The sequence below is a fragment of the Sceloporus occidentalis genome, unplaced genomic scaffold (genome assembly GCF_023333645.1).
Source record: "Sceloporus occidentalis isolate IW3139 unplaced genomic scaffold, rSceOcc1.0.p SCAF_2, whole genome shotgun sequence".
In the NCBI taxonomy this organism is placed as follows: Eukaryota; Metazoa; Chordata; class Lepidosauria; order Squamata; family Phrynosomatidae; genus Sceloporus; species Sceloporus occidentalis.
In genome coordinates, this window is record NW_028316982.1 from 111,434,645 (window position 1) to 111,447,764 (window position 13,120).

General features: G+C 40.0%; 1 protein-coding gene across 2 annotated transcripts in view; it reads left to right on the forward strand.

Annotated features, from left to right (window-relative positions):
* BMPR1A (bone morphogenetic protein receptor type 1A) overlaps positions 1–13,120 on the forward strand; it is a 94,366-nt gene that overhangs the window by 47,436 nt on the left and 33,810 nt on the right. The gene's annotated exons all lie outside the window — the stretch shown is intronic.

Consider the following 13,120-nt stretch of genomic DNA (forward strand, 5'->3'; position numbering starts at 1 on the left):
ACATGAGTATATACAGTATGTGCTTTTTAAAAATCAGTTCCTTTTTGATACATAATTAGGAACACTGCAACACTGGCCCAGTTTGACCGGTCTGTGTTAGAGCATGGGCAAGCTTTGTACTTATAATCTCTTCACTTCTCCAGTATGGCTAGGAGTAGAGATAGGAAGCATCCATTTTCAGTTTCAGCTAACTAGTTTGTTGCTGTACCCAACAAGAACAAATTGTTTAAAATAGAAGTAGAAGTGTTGAAAAAACTGTTGAATAGAACCAAATACAAATTTCAAATTGTACCATTTATTTTTTCTATTGAAAGGAAAATGTAGTCACTGTCTCTGTACACACAGGGAACATCAGTAAAGCTGTAGGTGAAAAAAGCAAGATTATTTTCACTGCAAGAACAATTAAATAAAAAGCAAACATAAAGGAAGAGAGAAGACACAACATGAAGCCATGTCATTCCCCTTCAAACAATCCAGCACTAAATGAAATACTTCTCTTTGCTAGCTGTACAGTTACATAGCAAACAGAAGAAATCCTCTCTTGAAGTACAGCAAGGGGAAACTCACAAATATTAAAGGTACATCTGTTAGTCACCCCCTCCCCTCCCTTCCTCTATCTGAAGGTGTTTTCCACATATGTGTTATATTTGGTATTCAGCTACTGGCTGTTCCTCAACTAAAAATCCCACAAAGCTTAGTCTGGGTGAAAGTTCAGCTCTGTTTACTGTGGAAGAGATGAACAGAAGCTTCCTTTATCTTAGAAGGCACCTGAACTAGTCCAGAGACCCTTGCTTCTGTTTGGACTTTGGCTGAATCCAGTACACATCTTTAATTAAAATAATTTCCATGGCATGTAACAAGTTGCATCTACTTTTATTCTTCGCCTCCTTCTCATAGTTCTCCTTGTTGGTGGTTGAAGGGTCCTTTCTAGCAGCCTTTTTGTTCTCACTTTAATCCATTTCCCAGGAAGAAAAAATCCACGCGCACAAAAGTGGCACCACTGCTGGCACCAATGAATTGGGTTGCACATGCGTCCATGTGTGCACACACATATCTAACCTATGAAACACAGTACATTTATCTTTTTTCAGCAGTAGCACCTTACATCTGTAGCTACGCTTTCCTGTACAGAGAAATAGTTGGTTTCCCCAATGGAGGAAATTTGTACTTTTGCCTTCATTGAAATCTACATTGGAGAGAACATTTCAGAACAAAATAATTTATTATGGATGGCCCCTAGTTCTCACTTTTTATGCATTATTGAATTTCTACATTATAAAAGAGTTGATAACATTCAGTGATGGTTGTGAAAAAAGAACTGGGAGTGCTCACATGTGCCATGTTCAGAAGCTGCATTCCCAGCACTGGAACTATTGGAGCAATATTCTATTGGTATAGGATGCAGCATTATGCCTTTGTCTCCCAAAGCCCTTACTCATTGGGCTTGATTAACAGGGATCAAGTATTAATGAAGGGTAACTAGCGCACATGTTTAAGCCGTAGGTGAAATCTAGATAGGATCCTGTTTTCAAGTCCTTACCAAAATGAGAAGTAACCAGCATTAAAGTCTGGTGATGGGAATTCACACTTGTGAGGGAAATTGGGAAGGAGAGACACAATTCCAGTTTGACTTAAGTTACTTAAATCTAGTTTAATAATGGGCAACATACTAAAGCAACTGAGACATTGCATTGGAAAGCCTAAATGCAATTCTTAGTCCCAGTGACTTGATGGAACTTGTGTAAGTTTTGATTTTCCAAGCTCCTACTGATTGACTGCATCTGTTCTGATTGGGACTTTCAATTGGATTTAGGTCTTTATTTTTTCTTAGTTTAATTCCTTTTTTTAAAAAAAATACTCATGAATTGTCTGATGTTTACAGAAGGTTTTTTAAAACATGAGCTGCACAGTGTCCTAAATTTATTACATGTCTTAATTAAACAAAATATTTTATTCTGATTTCATAATTTAGACTGCGCTCCTGTTCCAGGAATTTGTCTGCAGACATATTTGTAAGGATTTCTTCTAAGAGGGTATCTGTTATCAGGTCTCTCTTTTTTGAAGCCTTAACATCTTGTTAGGTAATTTCACAGACAGGAAAAAATGTAGAGCGAAAGAGATCATATCCTGCATTGTCTAATGTCAGGAATCTTAAAAGATGTGTTGACAATCTGATTATTTCTTTCCTCCTCCCATTCTGTAGACTCTACCCCAGTGTAACTGAAAATACTTGTGTTGATTAACTATCCCAGTAGCTCTTTGTGTCATTGTCTTAAATATTGCTACAAATACCAAGCAGAGTTACAATTGTTACAGAAAAATGTTTTGGTCTTGTTCTGTATAAGCCAAATTCCTGCTCCTGGTTTTTCTAAATTAATATTTGACATAGAAAAGGACACTGATTAGCATAACAGTTGCTTTCACTATTTTATCCTGAAAGTCCTTCAGTATTTTGTCTGGAAGGGAATGCCAGGAGGGGGAGATTGCTTACTGAAGGGGATGACAGTATTCTTATGCTAATCCATTCTGTGGATAAGGAGCAATGCAGCCATGCAAACAATGGAAGTGGAGCCAGAAAGTCTGCTGTGTACTCTAGCACGCCTTGAGAAGCATAAGAGACAGGGCGCCTAGGGCTGCTTAAGGGGAGGGGCCCAAGAAAAGGGGAGCGCTTTACTCCAAGTTATTTTATGGAACTGGCAGATGACCAAAGAAAGGAACCTTACGACTTAGACAGTAAGAGTTAAGATGGGGGAAATGGAAGAAAGAGAGAGACAGGGAGACGGAAAGGAGTTGCTGAAATCTTCAGGTTCTACGTTGAAATCTTAATGTTGGCTGTATTTATTGTTTGACTGCAACTAAACTTTAAATTCCACATAAACATTTTCTTAATGTGAAGTTGTAAATTCCACACAAATCTTCTTTTAAAATAAAGAGAAAACTTTGAACATACAGTAGTTTCATTATAGTTTGACTTTGTTATATGTATGAAACGACACACAGACAATATGCATCAATTTCTTTTATGTATATCTTTTAGCCATGTTTTGTATAATGTATTCATTCTCAGGCTTTGAAAAGACAGGCCATCATCTGCATGTACTCTGTAATTACAGATGAGGAATACTATACAGCTTGGCTTTATTTAAATGAGTAACATATTCCTGAAGTATTCAGTTTTGTATATCTGGGTTATCAATTTGCAATTTTTGCTAGCAAATGATAGTGTGTATTTCTTCTCACAAAATCCAGTGCTGTCATTTAGCAGTGAAACAGAATATTAAGTTACTACTCAAGTAGCATGACTTGTAGCATTCTGAAAAATTAATATACTCACAAAATAATATTGCTCATACTATTTGACTAGCAGGTTAATACTATATTTGACTTCTTAAAGATACTCTATTTGACTTTTCTGCAGACTACAATGAATAGTAAAATGAATAATTGGTTACTGTGAGAATGCATTCTTGAACATAATAGTAAACTTCATTTGTGTGTCTCCCAATTGTTTCCAACTTCTGGTGACCCTAAAATGAAGACTTGTTCAGGCAGGCTTTGCCTTTTCCTTCCTCTGAGGTTGAGAGAGTGTGACTTGCTCAGGGTCACTTACTGGATTTCCATGGCTGAGCAGGGATTTGAACCTTGTTCTTCAGAGCCTTAGTCCAGCACTCAAACTACTACTACTCTCTTCCACGTGATAATTAATAAATATCTGTAATCTGTTTTGTGTTTTTTTCAGAGTATTTCTAAACATAGGGAGCAAACCTCGGGGTGGTGGCGGATATTATGACTGCTCTTTTTCTTGGCAAGAGAAAGAGCTACATGGTCAGAAGCCCCACCCCACCCCCCGTCTGGCCTAGCCTTTGATGATGAAAAGCTCTGCTAATGGTTTTCCATTTATACATTTATACTATTCTAGGAGCATGAAGATCCACAACGGAAGTAAGCAACATGCAGTTATAGATCACATACAGCTCCCTAAGCTATATTTGCAGTCGTTAGCCCACCACCACAAACTTTGCTGCCTCCTTTTACATCAAGTGTGAAATGTGTGGGTTAAAGAGGGTTTTGTGATTTACCGGAAGGAACCAGCAAAAACATCCCTGAATATTCCTTGCCTAAGAAAACCTTTAAAATAAATGGTGTCACCATAAGTTGATAAGTGAATTGAAGGCTCACACGTACACATATTGAGTCTTTGGAAAGTAAAGAGGTTCAGCCCACAATGAGTTCTACACAAGTTGGCCACCAGACTTACTAAAATTGCTCACCCTAACTGTCATGTTCCCCAAACATCTCCCAGATAAACTGAACATGTATGCCACCCTTGTACTTAATTCTTCCCATTAAGTGCAGTGGGAAGGAACATTTTATAGAACAAATGAAGGAAACAGAAAAACACAGTAGGCCCATCCACACATACCTTCTGCCACAGACACTCTAAGCTGGGAGGCCCTGAACATGGCAGTCACCCCATATCTCTCATTGCACCACTGCATGGTTGGTTACTTTATACTACTGTGGTTAGCTGACCAGGGTTCAAAATACTTGCTTAGCCATGGAAACTCAATGGGTGAGTCTGGGCATGTAAGACTCAGAGGAAGGCAATGATAAACCTTATCTCAAGAAAACTTGATGACAAGAAAACCCTGTGAAATCTTTGCCTTAAGATCACTGTAAGTTAGAAGGCACAGAAACAAATATAGTCAACATATGTTCATATCCTAAGTTTGTCTGGGAGGGAGAGGGAGGAGGAGGGGGGGAGATGGATCCTTCGTGGTGATCAGGCTGCTAACATCGGATTGAAATTGGAAGGAGTTTGTAAATGTGGGGGATGCTAAGTCTGGCAAAGTGGGGAGAAAATGGTGGTGTTTTTTTCCTGGCTGAGAGGGGAGAAGGTGGATCCTTCCTGGCTGCTAACCTCATCAGATTAAAAGTGAAAGGATTTTGGAAACGGGGAGGGGAGGATGTGGCAAAATTGCAAAAAGAGTTATGGGTGGTGCTCTTGGTGGGGTGAGGAAGGACTCTGTATCATTCATATCTGGGCGGGACTAGCATATTTGTGGGTTTTTCACTTTTGCAAGAGTCCTCTGCCCCTAACCCTCGTGAATGTGAAGGGGTGACTCTAGATTTCACAAAGATTGCTAATAGCTGTCCTCTAGGAATTCAAAATGCAAATTCCCAATATGTTTTATCAGGTTGGTTTTTTAAATTGTTATGAACTGCGCTGGAATCAATTTTGATTTTGAACATATTACATAAATAGTTAAATAAAACATAAATGGGGCTGCATAGCCAAGAGAGGGTTTGAACTTCGCATTTACACATCCATTCCTCAGTAGTCACCATGGCCCACAAGAAATCCTTTCCCTTTTATTACCATTTGCTAATCTGACTAGTTTAAGGGAAATAGACATTAAGTGAACCAGAAGAGTGTAAGAAAAGGACTTAAAAAGAAGAAAAAGGAGGATGTGTTTGGACTTTTATTTGGGTCTCTCCAAACAAATCTTTTGAGTTTACAGTAAAATTGGGCTCTGCAAAAGTAGTCAGGTGACTGTAAGCTACACTGAGTGCTTCAGAGGCAGTGAAGCTGTATGGGTCAGCAGTGTGATACAAGCAAGAAGAGGAGAACTGTGGCTTTGGGAAAACCCATACACGTGCACACACACACTAGGAGGAGGAACGGGTGGTGAATCAAGGTAAACTGAATCAGATTTTGGAATTTTGTGGTGGAAGAGTTTGTGTCTGTGGAAACGGGGCACCTGCTTCCCCAGTTAAAGTGAGTTTATTGTTTAGTTGCTTGGAGTACAAAGGGGCTACAACTTTGAAGACACAGGGGAAAGGGTAGAACAAAAGAATCATTACCTTGATTGTGAGGAATTAAAGGAACCTATTTTTGGATTGACCGCCTGGCTAAATGGCTGGATTATAACTATTTGACTAAGCGGCTGAGCATATGAACCAGGATATCACAGGCTAAGTCCGTGCTATCCTGGGCTTAGTTCTCACCCGGTTGGTCCCCAGGTCAGCACAGGGACGGATGGGTATTTACACACCCATCTCCACACCAGCCCAGGACTGGGACAGGCATTTGCTCCTTACCTTGCCATGCTGTTGTTCTGACATGCTCCCCCCCCCCCCCAATTGCCACCTCTCACATGAAAATGGGGTGCCTGGCTGCACACTGGGGCCAGATGCCCCATTTCTATATCAGATGTGGTGATGGAGGCTTTCCAGGGATAAATTACCCTGAGGTATCAGCTGTTTACCTCAGCATCAGGGGAGATCCTCCAGATCTGCTTCTGGTCTGGTCTGGTAGGATTGGGCTCAGTCGTTGCCTCCGACGTTTTGGCCTGCATCATCTCAGCTAGAGAACGCAAGGTTGGGGGAACCCAGGCCTTTTGGTCTCTACGAAATACCTCTAAGCCTTGTGCAATTCAAGCTTCTGCAGTATAGGTAGATTTACTCAGAACAAAAGGTGTAGCTGATCTTTAATCATCTTCCCTGTCTTGGTAATGATGTTTCAGGTTTGTTTCCCATTCAAACTTTCTAACTGGCCAGTTAAAAATATCTATGTTGCTAGACTTGTGTGATAACCTTATAGTCAGCAAAACATTTGTCTTTATCTAGTGTGTCCATGCTTTATATACTGTAGGTAGGCTAAGATAGAGAATGTGCAAGTCATGATCTACAGTCATAAAGAGACAGTCTGACATAATAAAGTCAAGTTCCCTTCACCATTACCAGCATAGAGATTGCCATTACTGTTTTTCGTAGAACCCAAAGTCACATTAGACATATTGGACAAGGTGTAATATGATGCCAGCTGAACACAAGCTAATGGTATACATGACCATGATGGCTGAATTAACCCCATTCTAAACTTCAATGGATGACAGAAAGAACTTCTCAAGCAATTAAGGACAGAAGAGAAGCAGAATTAAAAGTTGACAAAAATAGGGTTAGAACATTGAATGCAGGTAATTTATATAACTTAAAAGTAGACATTAAAAACATTGAACTAGTTCAAGATTCCCCATGTATTGGCTCAGGCATTAATCAAAATAGAGACAGTAGTCAAGAAATCAGAAGACTAGGATTTGGAAAGGCAGTTGTGAGGGAACTAGACAAGATCCTGAAGTATAAAGATATATCATTGAATGCTAAAGTTAGTGTTGCCCATGATATACATATGTTCGTGAAAGCTGGGCAGTGAAGAAAGGTAATAGGGAAGAAAATCAGCTCCTTTGAAGTGTGGTGCTGGGAAAGAGGTCTGTAGATACCATAGACTTCTAAAAACACCAACAAATGGGTCCTAGAACAAATCAAGCCTGAATTCTCCATAGAAGCCAAGATGACTAAACGGAGACTGTTTTATGTTGGACATAGCATGGGAAGACATTACTTACTAGAAAAGACAATAATGCTTGGTAAAGTAGAAGACAGTAGGAAAAGAGGAAGTTCACATTCTAGATGGGTGAATTAAAGGAAGCTACAGCCTGAGTTTGAAAGACCTGAGCATGGCTGTTGATGATAGGCTAACTTGGACGTCTCTCATTCATAGGATTACCATAGGTCAAAGTCAACTAGGCAGCAGGTAACAATAGTAACTCAAATTACTGCTCCAATTTGACATAGCTTTCAGGAAGATCCCACCATCTTGGTTCCTGTAAAGATTCACACTGTGCAATATAGCTTGCTTCTTAGAAAAAGGTGGTAATGCAATGTAGTGCTATAGATCACTTTTGTTATACGGTAATTTATTATCAGAATTCCATTTTGACAACCAGTAATTTGATTTGGAGATGACAATGGCCAGTCTCTTTTTGATGGATTGACCTCTAATTTGTCCAGATGCTTTTCTGATGTGCAAAACTGAAGTTGGGACTAATAAAGGATGGGTGCTTCTGTTTGCATCTTTCTGCCTTCCCTGTTCCTTTGACTTATACATAACTGAATACAGTATTAGAATGCCAATAGGTTTTTGATTTGTTGTTGCGTGCCTTCAAGTCATTTCTGACTCAAGGTGAACCTGTCATAGGGTTTTGTTGATAGGATTTGCTGAGAGAGTGTGACTTGCTCAAGGTCTCCATGGCCTAGCAGGTATTTGCATCCTGATTTCCAGAGTCTTAGTCCAACACTCAAACCACTACACCAAATTGGCTCCATGGGTTTTTGATTTAACAAGTGTAAATAAAATTAGGAACGAAAAATCATTGTAAGGAGAGTAGAAACTAAGTGCCTCTCATTCCTTGGAACTTATCTTCCAAAACAGCAGCAGATGAAAGAGTAGCCCTAAAGTACTAAATTTCCTTACCCACGATTACCTGTGTCATTATGATAGGAAATGAGCCATGTGTATTCACCTATGTTATTTTTTGTGACCTTTGTCCAATTCATTTTGGGATGGGGGGGGATTGCTTAGGCAAAAGGCTGCAGTAAGGAACCAAATAAGAACCTCTAAGGGAGACCTTGATCTTTCTCTTGGGGTATGCACTTTTTGTTCCTAGGCATATGGCCTGATTCTTTGATTTCCTTGAACAAACTACATGTAATATGAAAGTATTGTGACTTGTATAGCCATTGTCTTTAAAATTTGCAAGAATCAATTACAAAGATAAGTGGATTATCAGTGAAAAGTCCCTTAGTGTGGGTCCTTAATTTGTGGCCCTCTAGATGGACTTCAGCTTCCATCATTCCTCACCATTTACTATACTGGCTAGGATTATGTCCAGCATCAGCAATCCAACATTGTCTGGGGTATCACACATTCTCCATCCAGGACTTAGATTGTACATTAGGATATGATGGCAAAGTGAGCTAAGAAATTCAGGGCATAGTTGTCATAGTTGCATAAGCTGATTAAGAAGAAAGATGAGGCTGGTTCCATCCAATGCACCCCTCCCCCCAATTTTGAATGGGAAGACTATAGATGCTGTGGGGTGTTTCCTCATGGGAAAGTGATTTCATAGTGATATACACAAAACTGGCAAATTTTTACATTTGTTTCTGAGTTTTCACAACAGCTGCTTAAACGCTGATCATTGAAATAACATTTGAATGTGTGAATAAGACTTAGCTCCTGTTATGTAAGGGAGAAAGAATGTAGAATTGAATACAGTCTGTTGACAAAAACATGGGAATCTTGACTAGTAGTTGAAATATTTACCATGTACTCAACTATAAGTTGAGAAATTTTAATCTAAAAATTAACTTTAAAAACATGGGCGACTTATCCATAGGTCACTGCTGGCATATACATTTAGGCTGCCTTGACCAGCTTGGGGGAGAAAGAAAGAGGAATCCAAGGCTGCTGCAAAGGAATTAGTGCCTGCATGCCTCAAGCCATGAGTTTGCTGGAATGCTTTTTGACAATCCAGTTCCCCAGCACACACACACCCTTAGTGGCACAATCTGTGGCAGTTACTCCAGATGGGAAAAAACAATTCATACAGTGTGTTTCTTATTCAGTATTTAAATTTCATTTGCATTCTTTGTTACATGTCTCTTAAGTTTGACCTGTGCTTATCGACAGATTGTAGCTGATTCCTTAATTTTGGACCCAAAACATGCCCTCACGTTGTCCACTGAGTCAGCTTATACTCAAATGTATATAGTAACCACCCAAGTAAGCTTGACTTAGAAGCTTCTATAGCGTTCCAAGGGCCTCCTGTTTATCAGGTCGATCCTATCAAATGTTCTCCCTTTTAGTAGAGCTTCTTAGTTCCCTATAGTAATAAGTCACTGCTTTATATTCATCTGGAGCCAAACAAAGAACTTGCTGATTGGTTCTCTTAATAATTTTACAGCTCACAAGGAACCTATAAAGGACTGGCAACTTGGTAAGCCTTGGAGGCTGTCTGTACACAACCATAAACTTCTCTTATGTAGTACTCCAGGAACAATACTGGTCATTGTACTGAATACTGGGAATCAGTTTGTCCATCATGTGCTTATGGATGCAGACTAAACTGAACTAAAAAGTAATTGATCCTCACTTACTTAGGCCCAGATACTGTGAAAGCACCAGATCCTGTCTGATCTTGGAAGCTAACCAGGATCAAGCCTGGTTAATATTTGGAAGGAAATAACCTGGTGCTGTAGGGTATATTTCAGAGGAGGGCAATGGCAAAGCACTTTTAAGTATTTTGTACCTAAGAAAACTGTATGAAATTCATAAAGTTCCCATAAGTAAGCAGGTGACTTGAAAGCACATATGCACACAGATTACACCTTCTTATATTCATCACAAAGATGAGCACCGTCTCCAGTAGCTTACTTTGAAAATCAGTGGACAAATTTAAATTTTGCACAAAAAATTATATGTGAATTACCATGTTGGTTGACCATGAAATCAAAACCAAGTACGCCAAAGTAAATATAATGTAGACAATAGTGTAAATAAATCTAATCCATCTTTGAAATAAAACTGTCTCTGACTTGTTAAAAATTGTTCAAGGATTTTGGTGTGTTTTGCTTAGTATGTATTGGACACAGTCCCTTTGCTGGATTTATATACAATATATTTGTATATTAAAGGGGGGGGGGGGGGAGAACATTTTATCATTTCCCCTAAATAAGTCTGAATGACAATCATAGAATTGTGAATGTTGAAAAGAACCAAATGAATTCAGCACTTTGCAATGATACATGTCATTAACCCTGAATTTCAGGAAGAAAAAGAAATGTTTCATGCCTTGTCATTTGTCTCCAATATACATAAAAGTACATTCTTGAATATTATAGGTGTGTATTCTTGTGGACTTTTCACAAGTTTGGAACTCATGAATTATATCAGAGCCACTGTGAGAATCTTTCAAAGATGATGTAAGGCCTTTGTAATAGGGCAAGCTTTTAATGGCCAGGGATAAGCAAGGATTTATTTTGGGAGTATGTGTTAGTCCTTTTTGATAGGGTGAGTTATAAATCAGGTAAGTCTGCAGCATGCTGAAGAATACAAGTGAGCAAAGTCTGCCACTCTAGAAGGATACTTTTAGTGCAACTTAATCCCAATGGCTTATGCAAGTTAGCTACACATCATGTGGTAGAATACAAACAAAAAACTAAAAAGCACCAGGTCATCATTCAGTTGATCCCTTAGGAAAAGTCGCTAGCTAGCTCTGGGTATTGATCATGAAAGCAAGATTGCAACTTAGTTTTCCTAACTAACTTCCAGTGTTCAGAAGAAGAGAGACAGAGAGGAGAAATGTTAAAGAACTGACATTGTCTTGGCATCTTATGCTAACTCTAGACAATCTTATGCTTAGACTAGACAATCTCCACATGCAATTTTTAAATATATAATCAGTTCAGTTAGCAAGTAGCAAGTACATTTCTACACTGTTTATTAGTGCACTTCAGCACTCCCTAAGTGGTTTACAAAGTAAGCGAACTTCCCCCAACAAGCTGGGTACTCATTTTAGTGACTTTGGTAGGAATCAAGGCTGAGTGGACCGTGGAGTTAGGATTGAAAGCACAGCCTTGTGGCTGTGAGTGGCTGCAGTACTGTCATTTAACCACTGCGCCACCAGGGCTCACTAGTTCTAAATATTTTTGTTGTTCTGGGGATGTTTGGCTCTTTAATTTTCATCTTAATTTTCATGGTGACAAAGGCCCCTTCCCCGCAGCCTGGAAAGGGGTGTCCTTGGGGCTTCAAGCCCCAAGGACACCCCGCGGCGGCGGGGAGAAGGAGAAAGAGGCCGTTTGGCCCCTTTCTCCTTTGGTCTGCTGGGCGCTGCCGTCTGAAGGCTGCGCCCAGAGAACCAAACCAGGAAGGAGCTCCGAAACGGAGCTCCTTCCGGGGTCGCAGAAAGGGCGCCCTAGGCGCCCTGCCGCGACCTCAATACGTCACAACCGCACCGCCTCGTTTGGAGGCAGCGCGGTCATCATGTATTGATGGTGGCGGCCGTGTGGAACGGCCGCCACCATTTTGTGCACGCACAGCGCGCACTAGGGTTAGGGCAGTGCAGAAGCACCGCCCCATCTTAACCCTAGTACGTGCTCTGCGCATACTTTTTAGCCCATCTATAACGGGCCAAATGTTGGGAATTGTCTAACAATATCTGGAAGACTTCATTATTCCCACCATTGTACTAGATCTTTCCCATACTTCAGTGAAAATTTACTATGTTGCAATGTATATAAAATATGTTAAAATACATTTTATTTTCTTACCAATTAGCAAATACAGTGGTCCCTCCAAATTTGCTGGAGTTAGGGGTGAAGGACCTCTGTGAATGTTGGGGGGGAAAGCAATAAAATCATTGTTCTTTTTTCCTAAGAGAACACCTCTTTCGGAATCTCTAGGTTCTCTAGTGCAGCTATATGGTCAACATCTGCCAGATGCTGATCATAGCATCATGCTGTAGGACCTAAAAATGCCCAGAGAACTGTTGTCTTCAGGAATTTCTAGGTTCTCCAACACAACTCTGTGGTCAACTTCTGGGAGAGGTGCACTGGAGCACATTACAGGTTCTTAGAGATAATATATTAAACTAACAAATAATCAAATCTGCAACAGTCAAAGCCACAAATGCAGAGGGACAATTGTAGTCAGTTTTGGCCTTAATCCAGTTTATTGCTAACTGCTCTCAAGTCAATCTTGACTCATGGTGAACCTGTAGAGGAAACATCTCCAAGACCTCCCATCCTCCATTGTTCTGCTTAGGTCTGCCTAGATTTCCCTGGTTGAGTCCAGCCATCTGGCAAGTGGTCTCTCTCTCTCTTTCTACCACCTTTTACCTTTCTTAGCATTATTTTCTTTTCTAATGTTTCATGACTTCTCATGCTGTGACCAAAGTACAACAGCCTCAATAAGAATTTTTCAAACTGTGGAATTGGAGAACTAAAGAACTACAATATTACTTTAGTTTTTACAAGTTTTATACAAGGGTAAAAATCCTGTTGGTTGATATATTGTGCACAGTTATTGCAGTGTGGGCACAGCCCAGTCTTGTTCATACATCAGTTTCTGTGCCCCATGGATGATTTATTCCATTGCAGTGGCTTTATTTTGTGTGGTGTGGAAGCTGCTTTGTTTCTTCATTACTAAAAAGTCACAGATGTGTGAAAAGTAGGCCACAGGTCGAAGGCTGCATGGCCCGCTGCATGGGCAAATTGA